Source organism: Vulpes lagopus, chromosome 23 (genome assembly GCF_018345385.1).
Source record: "Vulpes lagopus strain Blue_001 chromosome 23, ASM1834538v1, whole genome shotgun sequence".
Lineage (NCBI taxonomy): Eukaryota > Metazoa > Chordata > Mammalia > Carnivora > Canidae > Vulpes > Vulpes lagopus.
The window spans coordinates 17772732-17794129 of NC_054846.1; the positions used below are offsets into that span (position 1 = coordinate 17772732).

At 38.5% G+C, this 21398-nt stretch overlaps 1 protein-coding gene across 3 annotated transcripts in view; it reads left to right on the forward strand.

Moving 5' to 3' along the window:
* The window catches only part of NR3C2 (nuclear receptor subfamily 3 group C member 2), a 330212-nt gene that overhangs the window by 240006 nt on the left and 68808 nt on the right, over positions 1-21398 (forward strand). The gene's annotated exons all lie outside the window — the stretch shown is intronic.

The following is a 21398-nucleotide window of genomic DNA, read 5'->3' on the forward strand; positions in this document are numbered from 1 at the left end:
CCAGGATCATGCCTTGATATGAAGGCAGGTGCTTAACCGCTGAGCCATCCAGGCATCCCCCTTGGGTCTTTTTAGATATATAACCCAGAGATGTTGGAAAAATTCTGCTTGGTATGCAGAGGCCCATTACTTCCATGTTTCCTTTAACTTTTTCATTTGCAGTCTGTCCTGGTAGACTGTCATCCCTTCTTTATTTAAGGGGCTGGAGAGCTTAGCCTTTCTGACCTTTGCGGCCAGGATAGCTTGTCATGGGCCCTGGTGATCTCCGGAGACCTGGCATCAGAGCCGCCCTTTGTCTTTCTGAGAAGCACCTCACAGATACAGTTTCTCCTTTGGCTGGACCACAGCAGCCTTCCAGTTCCACACACTCAGTGATGTTTTCTGTAATACACAATTGTTTTCTAACTCTTGGGTGCACTATGGGGAGGGTTTTTTTTTGGGGGGGGGGAGGTTGTTTTGTTTATGCTGCTTCATATTATTATATTCTTTGAAGTTACCTCATGGCGATAGAGTTGAATTTTAAGAAAATTGATAATTTCACTTTTAGTCTCTGGAAAATACTGGAATATTATTTGGGACACATCAGGTTTTCAATTTCTAGGACTTTCTCTTTGATTTTTTTTTCTTTTCAAGCAACAGTCTCTCCCTTCCCTCCCTTGGTGTTTTGCTTACTCATGGTTTTCAGTACACTTGTCTCTATGCATTGCCTTCTCGGTCTCTTAAGCTCATCATCAGCTGAGTATCCTGTACTCAAACTTACCAAGAGAGGGCCTGGGTTGACTATCAGAATGGAGCTTCTGGTTGGTTGGAGTCCTCCAGAGGATATAGACAAATGGCTGCCCTTGCCTCTACTGCCCCTTCCTTACCCAGGCTGGTATGGCAGGTTATAGATCCCTGGGGCACAAAGCTTGATAATCTCTGACAAGAAACATTTTGATCTCATTTTTCAGAAAGGAACTGTAAGTATAGATAGCAATCAGAGTGTAATAGATTCAATACAGACTCGTAACAATTACAATCATCTGTTAATTGTAGAGCATCCCTTAAATCATAGTAATTTTTCAACACCCAGATTTTTGTTCACATGTTATATAAGTTATCCATATATTTAGAATTAAAAATCATTTGTTTTCAGTAAACAAATTAACAAAGGAAAGTAACTTTTCATGCTTCTTGGAGCAGAACTGCTAAGGCTTTATTTTGGAATTCAAGATTTTTGATATAGCTACTTTGAAAACAGACCAAAAATCACACACACAAACATAAATAAAGCAAATTTTAATTTTAAAAAACCAATGTGTAAGGTGGACATTCTCTTGTAAAACATCTCTCTGTACTCAAAATGTTCTCTCACCCTAAATGCCAGGTTCTAGGAGAGAGAATGAGCTCTGGGGTTAGGGAAGATAGGGAATGAGGACTAAAGAAATATTAGAGAGGATCAAACTACTTTTAAAACCAAGCATCAAAAAAAAAAAAAAATAAAACCAAGCATCATAGGTTTACCATACTTAAGTCAACTTAGAAAGGGGTGATCAGTGTTTCTAGATAAAGTCCCTGCCTGTCCTCTGGGATTCATTTTTCCATCTACCTCAAATTCTGATTTCACAAAGTTAAATATTATTGAATTCATTTACTTTCAATTAACCAGTATGTCCACCAAAGGCATATAACTTAGTCTTTTTTCATTTGAAAACCTAGAGACTAATGATCATCTGCTCATTGGCTTTCTGCATAAACACCTTCTCCCCATTTTCACAGGAAAATGTTGTGATTGGGAAGATGGGGAGAGGAAGCTTTTTATGTTACAATAAAGTCTTCTGTACTCACTTCTAGAATGTACAAAAAACCATCCAGCTAACTTGCTAACAGTTTTTCAGCCTTTGCTAGTAAATAGTATGATATTTGATATCATTAGTATCTCTTAAGATGATTTTTGGGGGCAGATAATATACCTTTTAAAGGCTAACCCAATTCTAACAGATTTTTAAAATATTTTTATTGATTTATGGAATTATAAAATACGTACTCACTATAGTGATTAATAAGGGAAAGTAATAATTCTCTGTAATATATTGAGAGAATAAAGATGGAAGAAAAGTCAAGTTGTTTGCCGAGCACTTTATTTACTGATTAAAAAATAATGATTTACATTTTGACAGAGAGGCTCTTAAAAGCTGAACTAGCAGAGCTAATAAAAATGGTTTCTTCAGAATGTGCTGCTTCTTTATTTTGAAAAGAAGATCTGTCATAAAAATAAGACACTCCAAAATGTAATTGTTCTATATTTCTCCCTCAGTGTTTTGTACAGCATTTGTTTTGAGAGGATAATAATGTGAAATATGTTTAAATAGTGGTAAAGATAAGCAGTTACTACTCTGTTCTGTTACAATATAATTTTTTATATTAAGATTAGTTTATATAGGAGGGGATCATACTATTTAAAAAGTGCATCTCTGCTGAATCTATTCATTGATTTGTTCAGCAAATAAGTATCACATGCCTCTAAAATTCTGTATATCCCCTGCGATGTTGCCAGGATAGCATGAGAAGGCAGGCACTGGCCTTGCTTTCAAAGACCTAATCTTTAAGAATGAAGAAATTTATTATGGACCAGATAAGCATTAAAAATTGCAGCAGAGCACTTAAGAGCACCATTAGTGTTGATGGTGGCTCAAATCCCTAGACTCCTTTGTCTTTGTCTTAGAGTGGTATCCATAACATCTTGATTTGTATTTATTGATCAAGGTGGTGGCACCTCAGGATGGCTTCCCTTGACTCTGTCCCTTGATATTTGGCTCGTTCATCCTGGTTGCTTCCTTTGTGCATCAATCCCAACCAAATAGCCGTATAGCATCTTCCCATACTTGTGTGAAACATTGTCTGGAAAGGAGCAGCTCTGCATCGTGAAGTCATAAAGACAGACCACAGCTCCTTCCCAACCGCAGACCACCCCAGTTCCAACTTCAGCATCTATCTTCACTTGGTGTTGCTCCCTGAACTCTATGGGACTAGGCTCTTCACATTCTTGCCAAAAAATAATAAATAATAAAATAAAATAAAATAAAATAAAATAAAATAAAATAAAATAAAATAAAATAAAATAAATAAAATAAAATAAAATAAAATAAAATAAAATAAAATAATAAAATAAAATAATAAAATAAAATAAAATAATAAAATAAAATAAAATAAAATAAAATAAATAAAATAAAATAAAATAATAAAATAAATAAAAATAAATAATAAAATAAATAATAAAATAATAAAATAATAAAATAATAAAATAAAATAAAATAAAATAAAATAAAATAAAATAAAATAAAATACTTTCCTATGAATACTTCTAGCCATCTTGGAGGTTTTTAAGTCATTTCTAGTCTGAGGACAACTGAGGCATCTCTGATTAGTCCCCTGGGCACACACGCCACGTCTGTCTTGTAGCTCTTGTAATGGATAAGAGGAAACATCTGTAAAGAAAGGCTGGAACTTTGGCGGCCACTTCCTAGCCAACGACTTTCTGTCCGCTCCCTTCAGGTCTTGAACCACCCCAGCATGTTACTGATTCCCCCAGAAACTTCAGAACTCACCTTCAACAACTTCCAGAGAAGCCAGGAAACAAACTTTTATGAAGAGGGTTTTTTTTAATGTTTTTAATTCTCGAAGATGTCTTTCCACACACAGTTTTCTTAATCTGGAAATAGTCAAACCAAATCATTCCTCTTTTTAAAGATTTTATTTATTTGAGAGGAGGAGAGAGCATGAGCTGGAGAAAGAGGGCAAGAGAATCTGAAGGAGACTCTGCAGAGTGCAGAGCCTGACATGGGGCTAGATCCCACAGCCCCAAGATCCTCTACATCATGACCTGAGCAGAAACCAAGAGTAGGCCACTTAACTGAGCCACCCAGGTGCCCCAAGCCACTCTTGATTCTGAAATTAGAGTAGTTCACCAGTGAAAATTCAGCTTCATGTTTATTTGGCAGCTCGTGATAATTAGTTTAAAACATTTGCATATGTTAATTAGCTCGCTTGTTTCTTAAGGGAGGGGTGAGGGGGCCAGAGGGAAAGAAAATCTTTTTTTTTTTTTTTAAGATTTTATTTATTTATTCACGAGAGACACAGAGAGAGAGAGAGAGGCAGAGGGAGAAGCAGGCTCCATGCAGGGAGCCCGACGTGGAACTTGATCTCGGGACCCCGGAATCACGTCCTGAGCCGAAGGCAGATGCTCAAGCGCTGAGCCACTCAGGCATCCCAGGAGAGAGAATCTTAAGCAGGCTTCATACCCGCCATGGAGCACAATGCAGGGCTGAATCTCACAACCCTGAGATCATGACCTGAGCCAAAAATCAAGAGTCAGACACTTAACCACCTAAGCCACCCAGGTGCCCCAGGTTGTTTTTTGTTTGTTTGTTTGTTTGTTTGTTTGTTTTAAATCAGAAACTTAAATCCTATAGAATAAAAACATCTTTCCATTCTGTATATGTTCATATTTTTAGATAATAATAAAATAAAATTCAAAAGATCATGCAAAAGAAAGAAACCCAGGAGGACACTCAATTAAGTGATACTTTAGGACACGCATTCTTGGTTGTCCCTTCATATCAGATTCAGCCATCAGATCTTTTAAGCACACTTACCCATGCCCTGCTCCCAGAGGCCCTCATGCAATATACATCTAGAGAAGCATGAGCGTCTTTTTTTTTTTTTTAAGATTTTATTTATTCATGAGAGACACAGAGAGGCAGAGACACAGGGAGAGGGAGAACCAGGCTCCCCGCAGGGAGCCCAATGCAGAACTCCATCCCAGGACCTGGGATCACACCCTGAGCTGAAGGCGCCCCAAGCGTGGGCATCTTTACTTTAAAAACAAAACTATGCATTCTGCATCAGTTCATAGAGCTGAGAACAACTGTTCTAGGGATTACTAGAACTTTGGCAGCAATTTTCTTAGGATAAAACCCTTTTATTATTTTTTTAAAGCACAGTAGTTTTAATTTTTTTTCTATATAGTGTTACTTTTTTTTCCCCACAAGTAAATCATTAAGTATTTGGAAAATATTTCTTTATCAGAAGTCCCCTAAAAATGATATTTTAAGTTAATGTATTTGTATTTTCCTTGTTAACCCTCCACATAGCCTTATTAAGGGCCCTGTTAGCCTTTAGTCCACTGACTTTACTGATTTGTGCTTTTCAAAGCACTAACTTTATACTGTTATATAAATATGTATATTTATATTTTCAAAGCACTCTCCCTAATATTGAGGGAGAGTGTTCAAAATGCAAAAATGAAGGTCAGCTTCTTATCCTAAGAGAGGACAAGTCTGAAAGAATGGCCCTACAGTTGTCTTCTGAGGAGCCATGGGTGGAGAAAGAGAGGAGAAGGCAGAGAATGATCTCAGGAAGAAAAGTTGAGGGGGGGGAAGAGGAGATGGTGGAAAGGATTGTGATCTCTGTTGTAAGAGAGGAAGCAGATTTAGAAATGGTTTCGGGTCACTTTTGTTCCTTTGCTCCCACCTCATACCCTGGACATGTGTATACATTTGCAACCCTGAGGAGAGCAGAGGGAGCAGAGTTCCGGGCCCCCCGCACTCACAGTGCCCCAGGCCCCTCCACGGCGGCCCTCCCTCCAGCTGGTCATCACTGGGTCCGAAGGTGTCCATATGAGCACTGTCTCCAAGCCCTCAAGTGGGTCTATTCTCCGGACTGTTTTTTCTTTAGCGTAAAGGACCTCCTGCCCTGCTTCTCCACCCTTGCCCAAGAGAGATGGTTTGGGTCACATCATTAAACTTTTTTCAGATAATGATGATGACATATTGCTGGCTTTCCAGTTGTTTCATGGTTAAACAAAAACCCTTATCAGACTTTAAATATTATATAAGAGATTTGATTAAAATACTCTGGAGTCAAAAACAGATTCAAAATAAAACTTAAAAGACTTAGCTCTATTTGATTTATTTACCCTAAGGTCCACTAACTGCCCTGTTCCTAGCAGGCTTTCCTATCCAACAGGTTGGGTTTTTTTTTTCCAAAATATTTTATTCATTTTCTTCCTTAAGAAACAAAATCTGAAGCCTCCCCCTTAGGTTATCTGAAATAAATGGGATCCTGTGACTGAACATAAAGCAGTGAACACAGTGCTGGTTTGTGTTCACACACTCAGCCCTTCACCTTCACCTGCTCACCCTGCCCCCGGGACAGTTCTGCTCCACCCCTAGGCGCAGGTGGTGTAACTAGTCCTGCCAGCGCTCCTGCGTGCCCTCCACGCAATCAGGGCTGTCCCCTGCCCACGGGTCCCTCTGCCTCGGTGCTGTGGGGAAGTTCCGGCCACGTCAGCCTCACTGGTCTGAGCGACAGGGCCCCTTGTCAGACACAGCAAAAGCCTCTCACTGGCAACAGAGGTAGGTAGGCCAAGGGAGGCCCCTGTATTCCCAGGCCTAGAAGCTTCTGTTGGTGCTGTAACAAAGTCCCACAAGATGAGAACAACACAGATTTGTCATCTTATAGTTCTAGAGGTCAGAAATCCCAGAGGGGTCTCACCAACCTAAAATACAATCAGCGTGTCCATAGACTGTGTTCCTTCGTAGAGGCTCAAGGAGACAATTCATTTCCTTGCCTTTTCTAGCTTCTGGAGGCTGCCTGCATTCCTTGGTCATGACCCCCTTCCATCTTCAGACCCAAATTGAATGCATCTTCCCTACCTTAATGTAATTAAATCTGCAGAGTACCTTTTGCCCTGTAAGGTAACGCCTCCACAGGTTCTGGGGATTGGGAGGTAGAACTCTTTGGGGGACCATTATTTTGCCATCACACTATTAACAACCTATATCTGATAAAACACAGTTGCCACTGTGGGGTTTCCAGATGGCTTCCTGATTTTGGCCCTCTACACACTCGCCCAGCTCATCCCCCTGTCTCCTTACCTTCTGACACCACCCCTTCTTTTCCTAAAGCCACCTTGATTTCTTGTTCACAGGCTTCTGGCCGTGCCTTTGTACACACAGTTCTTAAAAGGCTTACATATTCCTCCCCTATGCTAGTAAGTCTCTCTTACCCACTCCAAACCTCCTTCAAAAAACTCATCACCTCCACATTAAGTGCACCCCTCACAGATCAGTCTTTTACCCAGTGGGGAGAACTTTCATTCCTTTTTAGACAGTTCCAGGATGCTATGTATGTATATAATTTATTAAGACTTCTTGCAGAAAGCTTTTTATGACTTCCCTAGATGAAGTTAATTAGTACCTCCTCTGTACTTCCAAAGCCTCTGTTGGAACACTTACCAGATTTTATTACAATTATTTGTTTATAGGTATTTCTTGCCAAATAGTCTTTGAATTTCTCAGGAACAGAGTTGTCTCTTTGTCTTTATATTTAGAGCACTTAGAACCGAGTCAGTGTTTAATAAATGCTTATGGAATAAATGAATGAATGAATGAATGAATGAGTGAACATGCAGTTAAACCTTGCACAAATATAACTAAGCTGACCTTAGCAAAAAACTATGAGTTTGGTTATACAGTTATTTAAGGCACAGTATTCTCATTTTGAAACCAGTCCCATAACAAAGATTCCAAGGATGATATTTTAAGAAAGTTCTACTATAAATATTATTGTTTCCATCCTTTTACCAGGAAGGTGCAGTTTCCAAAAAACATATGATAAGTCTTGATCATAATGTTGACTTATATAGTATAATTTGGCAACTTCTTAAATGATAACATATTGCAAAAAAGCTTTTATGTATTTCTTTGTTCGTCGATGAGGAATTTTATGTGATGTTTGAACATCTTAATTATGTTTATGTAACTGCAATTTTTGTCACCAGCATGAGAGAATGGCATTTTGGGGTAGCTGTCATTTAGCCCTGGTCTGATGATTGGTAGTGAAGCTTTAAGTTCAAGTTCAAGCAAGGCTAGTGTGAGTTGGCCTAGAGTGAAAGTGCTGGAGAAAGGAGCCTCCAAAATAAGTGCAAAAAGACAGGGGAGGAAGTAATGGAAAGGAAAGAAAATACAGGAGTGAGGCACACCTGAGATGAGTAGGTTAGGGTTGGTGGAGTAGCTTAGGTGGATCCCAATCCCAAGGATCGTTAAGTACATCAGTGGAATCTATGGTCTCCAGAACAGTTGTAAGTCAAGGTCAAAGTCAGGCGTATGTGCTGATTTCAAGTGAGGGAAGAACCTGTCTTCCCAAGAACTTCACCAAGATTGACAGAAGCGCCCAGCACGTGTTTGGGCGGCCAATTGAGTGAAGCAGAAATAAGCAGTGCTGTGTCCATGACCATGAACATGAAGACAGTCTTCTAGTCCTATTTCTGGGAAATAGAGAAGCCTGCCAGCTAAAGGAGGAGAATGTTATCAGGGAGGATCTATAAGGCCTTCAGCCACAAGAAAAACATGTGCCTACCTACATGAACAGCGTGAAACTACACTCGTGATTGAAGCAACTCCGTGCAGCTCATAGTCGGAAATTCCTTAACGTTGTAGTCACGTTTAATTGTACACTTAATTCGGCTGCATGCAGGGGTGCCATTCATAGAATGGGGGGAAAGGCACAACTTCCGAAGATGAGAAACCTATAAACCTAGGGGTGTGGACCTTTTTACCTCCAGGTGGTGTCAGCAGGAAGTTGACCATGGGGAGCAGTGCCAGCAACACAACTGAAGGAAGATTATGTTTTGTTTCATTGCAGGAACAAATACCCTTTTGATGGACGGTTAGTAAGGAAGCCTATTTTATCAAGCCCAGCTTGAATTTTAATGTGAAAATGTCGAAGTCAGCCAGTCGTTACTCATTTTTCTTTACGAGTATAATAACATACAGGATATGCACTTGTCACTCAGTGTACACACCCTTCGGGCATGGTAGGTCCTTGGCCATGGCTTTTGAACTGTAAACCTGATGCTGTGATTACACTAGAGTGTAATTCTCTAGTGTGCTTGTAAATTATGTTTGTAGTGTGGCACAGATAATAAGATTTGGATTTAGTTTGTTTTTTTTTAATTTTTATTTTTTTTTAATTTATGATAGTCACAGAGAGAGAGAGAGAGATGCAGAGACATAGGCAGAGGGAGAAGCAGGCTCCATGCACCCGGAGCCCAACGTGGGATTCGATCCCGGGTCTCCAGGATCGTGCCCTGGGCCAAAGGCAGGCGCCAAACCGCTGCGCCACCCAGGGATCCCAGATTTGGATTTAGTTTGAAGACTAAATGTAAATTTTTAAAATACGGGTGGGTTCTAATCTTTTACAGCACAAGTGATGCATACAGGATATTTTGTATAGAATTCACCTCTCTATAAAGCACAAGGGAATACCTTCAGTGCTCCATTGGAGGGGAATGGCCAGCCCTCAGCTCCAGGCATTTGTTGCCATGGGGGAAAATAGGCAGATCTTGCCAGAATTTAAGATTTATTTTTGAGATACCAGAATTATAAAATTTTTTGTGAAATATGCCAAATTCTGAAAATGAAAGTTTTAAATATTACTTAAGCTCACTTCCAATTTATGACTTCTACGATCAAGGAAACTAGCTTTAGGATCATAATAAATTAGTATACTGCTTATTTCAGTTCTCATTTGATTGTTTTTTTATATAGTCTAAGAAATTAATTATCTTTCTAGCTTTTTTTTTTATTGCTGTTTTTATCAATTTCTGTGGTGTAAAGCAGTGGTTCTCAGTCAGGGGTACTTATATCCCCAGGGGGATATTTGGCAAAATCTGGAAATATTTTTGGTTGTTACAACTTGGAGTGGGAGGATACTACTGGCTTTTAGGGAGTAGAGGGCCAGGAATGCTGCTAAATACTTTACATTGCACAGGACAGAACCCAACAATAAGAATTACCTGGCCTAAAATATCAATAGTGATAAGATTGAGAAACCCTGTTATAGAATCTATTTTTTCTTCCTGTATATCCCTTCCCTTCCTTCCTGTCTTTAGACTCTTTTCCTAGGTCCCCTCTGTTTCTCCTCTCTGTCATCTCACTTAGAACCTTTAGGTTGGTGGTTCTTAATTTCAAAATACAGGGAGGAAAATCACACAGGAGTTCTTGAAAAATGAAGACTCTCAGCCTGCCCTTGTAGGTATTCTGACCCATAGATCTGGAGTGGCCCACGATTCTACATCTTGAAAGGGCTCCAGGTGATCCTGAGGAAGACCATGCATACACCGCAGTTAGAGTGGTAGGATAATCTTTGTTTTCATAACGTTTGCTTTTCTTCATTTGTTTAGATCCTTTATTAGTTGAACTTCTCAATTATGTTGTTATCTTTATTAAGCCTTTAAAATATACATAGCTTTTAATAATTATTTATACTTTGGGAAATAAATGTATTTATGGGCACATCAACCAAGTATCTGGATAATGCATCTTACAGAGTTTCTTCCCAAAATTTGTGGTCTCTTGCCCCTACTTTTTTTTTTTTTTTTTTGGTAATATACTGTATGTCTTCTCACTGGTTGATAGTGGGTCCCTGAAAATACAAGATTTAAAACTTGTCTTTTAAATGTATGAACCAATCAAAAAAAAAAAAAAAAGCATGGACTGTAACAGCTGAAAATATTGGGAATAATCCATGTAAGTGATTCCTTAACCAACTGATGCATATGAAATGTTACAAAAAATTGACCCCCTGAGGATTGTGGTTTATGTCATGTACTTGTTCCATGGAAGCAAAAAGGTGAGGGCAGCAGTAACTACTTGAGAGCTATTTCTCCAAATGCTGCCTGACACTTAGGAAAACTGCAGGCTTATTCAGGCACCTGCCTTCCGGAGCTTCAACTCATGTTTGACATTCTGTGTATTATAACAGTTGAGTTCAAATCACAGGGCTTTAATAGGTCCACAGCAATTATTCAGTGTCTTGAAATTTATCATTAGAATTATATGTGGCAATTATTGGGTCATTAATAAGGCATATCCTCTGGGATGTCATTACCAAAACAGATGTCCTTCTACACAGATAAGACAGCTTACAATCATGCAAACAGTGTTGGTCTACTAACCAGCTTTCCACCAGAGTTAGGAGTAACTTTGTGATCCAACTTTGGTCACTTTCTCATGGTAATCATGAAGAAACTATTTTTAAGAAAGCCAGAATTCTGTTTGGCTTTATGTTCATGCCAAATTAGCAGATATTGAAGTAGTTATCAGATGGCCTGGGGAGAGGTCTTTAGATACTCCCTCATAATTTTCATCAAATGTCTTCCCACCTACTATAAATAAATACAGATAATGTCTCACTGAGCAAATGTGTTTTCACAGTTTTCTCTAAGCCCCTCCTCTATAAAAATTCTGATGCCAACACTGCTAACAGGCCACTGAACTTGAAATGATGAGGCTGAGTGTATATGTCACCTTAACCAGCTGGAATTTCAGCAAATTCATCCTTAAAGAACTTTATCTCCTCTGATTTAAAATGCAGAGATTAAACTGACTGTTTTGTGATGCCCCTTCTAGTTCTAGAAGGCTATGATTCTGTTAGAGTGCTCACAGTTTGGATATCAGATACTGAATTAATGAGGGCCATTTGGGCAGGAGAAGATCATAGCTTTTCTCTGCATCTCCGCCCCTACCCCAACAAAGGGCAGAACCATTTCCCATCACTGCACCCACAAAAAGGAGTCCATGCTGTCTAACTCACTGATACTAAGTGGGCCCTAAGATTAGGGATGTAGAGTACCTATTTCCTGGTTTCTATCTCTAGATAGAATAAGTTCTTCTATGAGGTTAAAGAGGTAAAAAAAAAAAAAAGGGAAAAAACCTTAGTTTTGGCTTTTCCCTTTTCTTCTCTCATTAGACTCTCTCACAGAAGTGGTAGGGCTGCCTGCCCTCTACAACTATACTTGGCTTCCTACTTTCTGGAGGACACCTGACCTGTCCTTATTATCACACTAAGGCTAACTTGAGCCTTGGCTGGAGCTGTTTTCTGGATAGACTGGCCTAGCTCATTGGGGTTTGGGGTGAGACTTAACATACTTCCTATTTTCCTCAACAGCTTTGTTACAGAATGGTGACTAGTCTTAATTAAGAAATGCGACCAGTTGTAGGATGTCAGCAAAACATTCACTCATTTATTTGTACTTTTTTCCTATTTGTTCAGTAAGTACTTATTTAACGCCTACTGTGTGCTGTGCAATAAAATGCTCCGATAAGTTCTAAGCATTAGAATACAGAAATCCAATAAATGAATATTGAGTACATCTTTATATTGGGCATGTCTTGTGATCATTATTCTCTATGATCATATCTGTAAAGGGAGAATGGTTGAATCTAAAAAAACATTTCAAATCCTAACTCTGAGCCCAAGGAAATTCCCATGAAAGCATACAATTTCTCTAATGGGAAAACCTTTAGAGAAGGCTTGTAGCATCCCCAATTCAATTATGGAAGTTAAAAACTATTATGGGTCCTTAAAATGGTGTTTTCCGTGCTATGTGACTTAGAACCACATTGTCCATTTGAAAATTATAGCATGAATTTGGCCCTAACCCAAATCAGCAACAAAGAACTGACTCCTAGCCAAGACCCCTGCCCTGGTATGACAGCCATGGGCCACCCTGTGACACTTAGAAGAGGCTCCTTCTAACACCAGCAAAGCCATCAGTGAAATTTATCATCAAAAGCACCATCCATTCTTCAGAGCTACGTAGAGGGCTGTTAAAAATCAGAATATGCGGGATCCCTGGGTGGCGCAGCGGTTTGGCGCCTGCCTTTGGCCCAGGGCGCGATCCTGGAGACCCGGGGTCGAATCCCACATCAGGCTCCCGGTGCATGGAGCCTGCTTCTCCCTCCGCCTGTGTCTCTGCCTCTCTCTCTCTCTCTCTGTGACTATCATAAATAAATAAAAAATTAAAAAAAAAATCAGAATATGCTAGCAGACTATGTTTTAAATGAAGGGAACCCTATCTTTGGAATATAAGCAGAATCTAACAGGAAAATGGTAGGCAATTTGTGATAAGAAACCATAACTGTTTTTGTTTAATCTCCTTATTATAAATGTGACATTACTTTTAAAATTACTAACAGTGACATAAATCTGAATTACAGCCTGAAAGAAAAACTTTCCGAATGGCCCAATTATCCTTCCTGAACTACTTAAAGAGTCTCCAGAAGACCTCCTCAGGGCAGCTCATCTTCCAGCTTTGATGGAGAAGGGCTGACTTGTTTTTATCTAAATCTATGGTTCAATCTCCTATGTGAAGGAAAAATAGATTATAAGGAATCACTGAATATAAAAAGGGATTTAATGTCTACTTCTCCTAAAAGTTTCTTTTTATGGGTTGGCATCGTATTTATTAAGAACTTTCTTGAGGTCTTTCTGCCCACGGGTCTTGTCCCTGTGCTTTAATAAAACCACCTTTTTTGCACCGAAAAAAAAAATTCATAAATTCTTTCTTAGACCTTTTTTTTTTTTAAAGTAGCTAAATTTGAAGAATACTTTTGAAACTTAAATGGAAAGCATATTCTTTTAAAGATGCTTTCACCCAGCCTGCTGTGCCGAATTAGGTTCTGAGAGAGCCACCAAAGCTCTGGAATTTACACTGTGGCAGTAAACCAGATGAAAAAAAAATAGCTGTTCGTCTTCTAAACAGAGCAGAGAGGTCAGGCGTGTGTGTCCGCACCCCCACCCCCACCCCTGGCACAGCTCTGCTCACCACCAGGCAGCTGAGAAGACTCCACCTCAGCGGTGACCTGAGACCTGCCAACACAAGACATCATCAGAGGGCCTCAGAATGTTTTAGTGCTAACCCTGTGTTTCAGAGGAAAAGCTGGAAAGAAAACATGAGAAGCAAATTCAAGAGAATCACTTATTCAGAAAAGACCATTTGGTTTGGCTCAGCTTTATCTGGGAGTTTCCAGACCAATTCAGCCTGTATCCTGAAGAGATCCCAGCCTAGAAAAATAATTTTTTTCAAGTACATGCATCATTGGCTACTATTAATTCTTAATTTAGACTTATTCTGATAATGTCAGTGGAATAAAATGTAGAGTAATATTTATTTAAAATGTATAAAAGCTACAAACATTGACATTTGTTTTCTCTTTCCTCAGGCCTATTTAATTTCTCCCCTCCCCCAATTTGAGTGGAGTCCTGTTAGCCCATTAACATGTACTTACTATACTCATTCTTTATATTAGTGTTAGCTTCTAATGTGAAGATTTTTTAAAATCCTGCTCGGCTTCTCTGTCTTGCATTTTTTAAATGTTAAAATACTAGAGTGATAGTACTCAGAAGTACAGAATTGTTTTTCTGTATTATGCCAATTTTGAAAAATACACATTTATATCAATTCATTGGGTTATTATTCTGTTTGGTTATCTAGATCACCAATTCTTTTTCTTGCTAAGAATTCTAATAATTTTTAATCATTCAATTATAATTTCAACATTGGTAGTCTCAACTAAAACCTAGTCAGTTTATTTTTCATGTAAGTAATGTATAAGTTACTTATACATTTGATTAAAAATTTATAATTTTTTTACTTATAATTTGATTAAAAATGAGATGATTTTATATAAGATATGCTGTTAAGTAATATTTCTTAAAAGATCATTAAAACTATAATTATGTGGCTCTAAGTAATTATTTGACAGAAAGAATATTGAGCTCAGGATAAAATATTTTGAAGGAAACTGATATTGGAGATAAAACTATTCTAGTTTGCATACTTTTCTGTTCTGCTCCATAGTTTTTGTTTCTTAGGTACATAAATAGTAGTCTTAAAAAAAAAATCTGAAAGTGAATTTAGGCAACTTCCCTCATGGCATTAGAATTCTCGAATACTTGCGAGTTGTAAGGTCACTGGGTACAATCTAAGGGACCAGGATGAAGAAGCCATTGCAGCAAAGTAGGAACAAATGCTAAGAGGGAAAAACAGAATAATTGAACCATGCCTAAAAAGTGATGTGCAGACAAATGTTAAAGCATTATATTTTATACATTCTCTTAGAGCTTATTTACAGAGTCTTTTGCTGAAAATGTTATAAAAGAAAAATGCCATTAACCTAAGGTAAATAACCTCTAATATATCTATGGGTAAACTTTTGTTTATATATTTATAAATATAAATAAGTAAACATTTTTGCATCTGTGTATGTATAATATTGCTTGAGGTAGATCCCACTGAGCAGACTTGCTGGTTTGAGAAGGTATGCGTGGGGCCCTTTCTGTGGGTTTTCTCCCCGACATGTGTTCTAGCATGTGACTGTTTCTTTTTGGCCTGAGCCAATGGAGGATCATGCTAGGGTGCAGGAAGGCACAGTAAATTAAGCTGGGCACTGTAGTCTGTTTCCAGGTCACTGCCTCCTGCCTCTTTCTTATACCTTGTTCACCCTTTGACCTTGTTAGAACAGTAATGTTTCTTCATAAAACATTCTTAATGAGACTATTTACCTTGCATGCCCAATGAGATCAGGCTTCGTGTAATAAATTCTGTACTCAAACATATGCCAAGAAGGCAACCCTTGCAGCTGTTAAAGAATTAACTTTTTAACCGAGGGAGGGGCCTCTCGCTTGGCAGACACAGCTATTGTGGCACTGTTTTTCTTATTTGAAGTGCATTACAAAGCTGGATGGAAGTTTTCTCTCCTTTTTTTCCTTTGTTTGTATTTTGTGTACACAGATGTATCGATCTTGAGCGTAGCATAGCTGTTCCTAAAGAATGTGAATTTATAAAAGCTAATAAATAATATGTATTTTATCAAGAATTTTCATCTGATTTCAAAGATCGATTTGTCCAAAGAACTCAACTCTCAATTGCAACAGATCTTAGGAACTTTATTTTTGCTCAGAAGTAGTAAGTTCTTCCCCCCCATTGAATACTATTTTTTATACAGACTAGTTTGAATTTGCATCTTTTGATATCTCCTTCCATCAGAATGAAGGTGTTCCCATATGAGCAAAAAAGCATAAAGCCTGGGATACCTGCTGTAGCAGCAGCAGGCCCTGAATACACAGAAAGTGACCATTCTGCCCAAGGAATGGGGAGAGGAAATATCTTGTGTGCTGGTACAGGTCATAATATGCCTCCTACTGAAAAGACCAATATCTGCAAACAAAGCGACCTAATGGTAACCTTAGTGACCATGTAGAAAGTCACTGGAGGGCTAGGCCCTTCTCACCTCCCTTTGACCTCCTGATTTGATGTCATCTGTACATGTAATGAGGCTTCTCTCTTCTGTTTTTCCATTGTCATTCAATAGCTCAGCACCTAATCACTCTGCCCCCGTCATCAGTGCCATCCTTGTGACCCTGTGCAAATCACTGTACCGGTCTATGTGATGGTGATGACAAGGTACCTACCTCACAAGGTGCTTATGAGGATTAAATGGGATATTTTTCCAGGACACTGTCCTAGCACTTAACATACAGATTCTCAATGAATGGCAGCTCTTTACTACCACTGTTTCCCCACTAATAAAATTAGTTTAAGGCAGTCCCGGCCTGGCCAGACCTAGACCTGCTGCTTCACCTTCAAAACTCTGGCCCAAGATGGAACCCTCTCCACACACATCCTCATTGTACACACATTCCTGAGTCTGACTGGCATTAGAAGAAAAAAGAGAGGAAAAAAGTGTTTCACAGTATTAGAGGAAAAAATAATATATGTGACTACAAAAAATATAAATGCTATAAAAAAGAACCACCATATTAATCATCTGTCTAGCCTCGGAAGTACCTTGTAGGTAGATGCTCACTCTGCACCTTTCTGCCCTATCCCTAGCAGCAAAAGCATCAGAATGTCATTGGAGGTTATCTTCCAGAACCTTGTTACTATCTCCACGAAATTAGAAGACTTCTATTCTGACTGCCTCAGATTCCCTTGAGTATCTCTGATGAGATTTGGCATCTGGTCTGATGAGATTTGGCTTCTGGTCTCCTGGTAGAGGGGTCAGTGGTACTTAACTTTGGGTGGATCCCCACACAGGAAGGTGGCCTGGTCCATGTGGGTCTTCAGTGTAATCTGAATCACACCAGAAGCAAATCCCAGAGCATGGTGGGAATAATGCAGAGGGATACAGGAAAATGTGACCTCTCAACGTCTCCCTCCCATTGTCTGACTCTCCACATATTTGTCAGTACCACTGATCCCACACTTACCGTAGCCTGCTTTACAAACCTAATCACTCTCTTATTTTTTTATCCAATTTTCCCAAGATTGTAATCTCTTGTTCAGGCTCAGATCTTGTTATTCAACATTGCACAGGACACCTTCTACACAGGGGTAGATATTGGTTATTGGTTAAGTCGTGAAGAAACGTATTCCACAATAGCAACAAAATTACATTTATTATAGATGTGATGATGTCTATGGACATATTGGTATAACATTAAAATTTAATATATGGTGATTCACTAATTTGGAATGTCTTTACTGGTTTACTGAGGTTATAATTAAAAAATAAAAGATTATGTATATTTAACATGTACTGTGTGGTATTGTGATATAAATATACCTGTGTAATTATTACCACAAGCTAATATATTCATCACCCCATACAGTTACCATTGTGTGTGTGTGTGTATGTGTGTGTAATGTCTTTTAAAGTAGTCAGAAGTTGAGTTTGAGTTTGCCTTAGCGTATTTTCTGTGCTACTAACATCAGTAATGCCTATTAATTTATTAAATTATGTACATTAATGTGAGAATGTTTAGGGATATTTTTTAAAATACCCTGTTTTCAAGTTCTGTAACCACTCGAGTATTTATAGACAATTGAAATGCCACTTTTTAATTATCAGATGAGAAGCTAATCATTTATTCATAAAGCAGTGTGCCAAGGGATGCTCACCCCAGTTCCAGGGGTGTGTATTGCCTTGGGAACTACAGATGCTCTTTTTCATATTAGTACCAAAGAGAGAAGTTTTGCTACAAAACCAATTAAACCTGTAGAAAGATGACATTTCTTCTTTTGGTTTTACGACACAAAAATACGTGGCTGTGTCCCCCACCCCCCCACCCCAGCTCTCTGAGTGTGTCTTCTCTGGGCAGTAGAAAGACAAAGAGCAGTCACGCAAATGATGAGGATGAGGAGGCTAGGAAAACATAAGCAAGTCAAGGGTGGCAAAAAAAAAAAAAAATGGTCTGTTAGAATAAGGATGGTGGGGTGGGTACTGTTCTTATCCGGTGGATTCAAGCCAGAAATTATATTTGGCCTGTGAACAGAAAATACATGTTTTCGCATGACCTGAATATATCCTGCCTAGACTTAACATTTCAAGACATGGTATGAGACATCTCTGAAATGAAATGAAAGAATTCTCACTTTACAGTGAGACATTATGATTGAAAAAAAATCCATACCAGCCTTTTCTTCTACTCCAGGAGAAGAAGAAAAAAAAAAGCTGTCCTAATTACCCATTTCTAGAGCTAAAATATCTTTCAATGGACATACTTGAGAAAGATCACGATGAAAGTACTATGAGAATCTTGTTTATCCCATCGTTTTACTGCAAGATGCAAGAGTGATGTAAGGCCTAGCCAGCCATCGTTCTTGCCCACCAGTAGTTTGCCCGAAAGGACTATCCACCTCAGAAGAGGGAGTAAACCAAAAAGGGAAGTCTTGCCATGCTAAGTTCAAGGCCTTTGCAAATCGTGAGAACTCGCTGAGAATTTTTCACACTTTCCCTAGGGTCCAATCCGATGCTCCCTGCTTGCTTCTGCATATTGGTCAGGATGGGAAGCAGGGCCTCCCCGTTGCACAGCTCCTGGGGGGAACAATTCTTGGAGAATCTATAGAGTTCTATCTCCTAGTGGTGCCAGGAAAAAGTGGCTGCCAAGATGCTGCTAGTAATTAAGGACTTGGCAGCTGAGGGCAGCCAGGAAGCACGTACTAGTTACCATAACATCCAGATAGAACAAGTGAAACTCCTTTAGGTTTAAGTGGGACTGGGACATGTTTCCAGTAACATTAATGTACACACACACACACACACCCAACCGTGCGTGTGCACACACAGGTGTTGTTGGCACTTAAGAAATGAAGTGTGGCTCTGGCCATCTGGGAGCATGAGTTCCCAAGCCCAATGCCTATTAACTCCATGTTAATTTAGTAAGGTGGTGAGTAGGCAGCGATAAGACCCCAAATATATGTTAACTGATGCTTTGGATAGTAGAATCATGCTTATTAAGGATCTTTGGCCAAAGATTTTCCTGTGTAATTAGCAAGCATCTTAATCACACACTTGGATTTGAAGCTTGAGTTAAAGTATAAAAAAATGATACAAATTAGATAAAGACAAAAAGATTAGAAGGGAAGCCCCATAGTATAATTTCATTAATAGAGTATGATAATTTATTAAAGTTTATTAAAATTGGAATTTGAAATAAATTCAACACTTATTGAGTACCCATAAGCCTCATGGAAAGGATGTTATAGGAACACATAAGACACTATTACCAACTTCTAGGAGCTTTCATTTTATAATACAGCATGTATTAGAAGAGCGGCATAAAATTTTCAGGCGGTTTAGAAAGGCTACTTTGAGTAATAAAAGTAAATTAATTATGTAACTCCCTGTGCTTTTAGAAAAGATATTGGATGAATACACATGGCTGCAGAATCTGCACACTGAAAATATTACCTTGAGCTATTTAAATAAATACAGATTATTACTCAATTCCAAGTGTGTCCCACATATATTCACAAAATCACAGGGTAAAGTTAAATGTAACTGAAACACTAAACATAATGTTGATAAGCTGCTCAATAGGTTATGCTACAGGCCGTAGCCTTGTGGATAAGTGCTAGAGAAAACGTTAAGCTTTCTTCTTAAAGATATTTCATAGCATTGACCTTAAATCAGCCATGAGAATAAACACAGCATTATAGACCTAAGGCCTAAAACAAATATGAATTTTATAATTAATTTGCAAGCAAATACCACTTTTAATAAAATTTGAAAATATAACCCTTGGCTACTTCTAGTCAATCAAATTATGGTTATCATCAGATGTAGTCTTACAACGAATAGGGACATTTTAATGAACTGGAATATTTTAAATATTTGCAAAACTATGGAAAGACTGGTAGCACTTTCAGTAGCACTTACTGAAATATTATTTCAGATGTTACTAATAATTTTCAAAATGTTTTTTATCTTTCTTACCCAGTTAGCCCACTGTGAGATAGGAGAGGGTAGCCCTGTCATCTCCATTTTTTCAGACAAATCATTTGAGGCTTAGAGAAAAGTTTATGTGACACAGGCAGTTCCAAGTATCTGATTCCCCAAATAATCAGTAGATGCTATTTGCGAGGCACTTTGCTGATTTTTTTTCTCCTTGGTGGTTTGCTCACTCATCCAATTCATCAGAAACACCTTAGTTCCCTACTGTAAGCTCAGCACTCCTGGCCAGGATTTGTTCTCAGCTTCCTGTTAGCATATATGAATATGATACATTTGCTTTTCATTGAAACAACCCCAGAAATCAGGTTTTTCTGCCACAAATCTTTTCTTGAAGGAGGTAGCCTATAAAGAAATGAAATGATTTGAAATGACTTTTAAAATTCTTCTGTTAAGGTTAAACTCCTGAAAGAGAGAAATTATATCTTTTAAGCCCAATTCCAATATTTAAGGGATGTGTGGCAGATAGATCTATTGTTGGCTTTTGGCTTGCCTTGTATCTGAATTGGCGTTTCTGTGATGAATGTGGTAAATATTAATGCCCATAATTGTAATCATGAATGGTTGTTTTTAAAAATCAAGTTTATTGGTGTGGCATATTTTGACTTGATGTGAAATTTGTGTTCTAGAAGTCCCTTACATGTTAGAACTAAGTAGAAGGTCCTTCAAGATTTTAAAATAAAATCTTCAGTAAAATTGAAAACCTTGCATTTGCTAAGGAAGTTATTATCATAGCTCGAAGCTCAGTTTGGCATTTCTAAGCTTTCTTTCCTTTTTATCCATTCAGTCGTCCTTCCTTCCTTCCATCCATCCATCCATCCATCCATCCATCCATCCTCCCAGTTATCTGTCTGTCTTCTTGTCCACCCTATGCATGTGCTTCCCACCCCCACCCAGTCCTCCCATCCACCTTCCGGTCTCTGTTCTACCTCCCCAGTCTTTGATTTCTCATTTTCTTTTTTTTTTTTTTTTTTATTTCTCATTTTCTATTTCAAGAGCCCTTGAGAGAAATGAGAAAGAAAAACAGTTGATATTAACCTTAATACTGACCCTTTGGTTTTCACTTAAATGGCTGTATTATGTTCATTATCTAAAATGTGGCACTTCTGAGAGTAAACAGGGCCTTATTGGTGATCATCCTGGGAAAACCGGCATAAACCAGGACTGTTCTGGGTAAGTCAGAACATCGGGTCACTCGTTCAGGATATGTTGTCCTAAAAATCTAGAGTGGGATTCTGATATAGTATTCGTACATTTTTAGCTCCAGATTATATGATA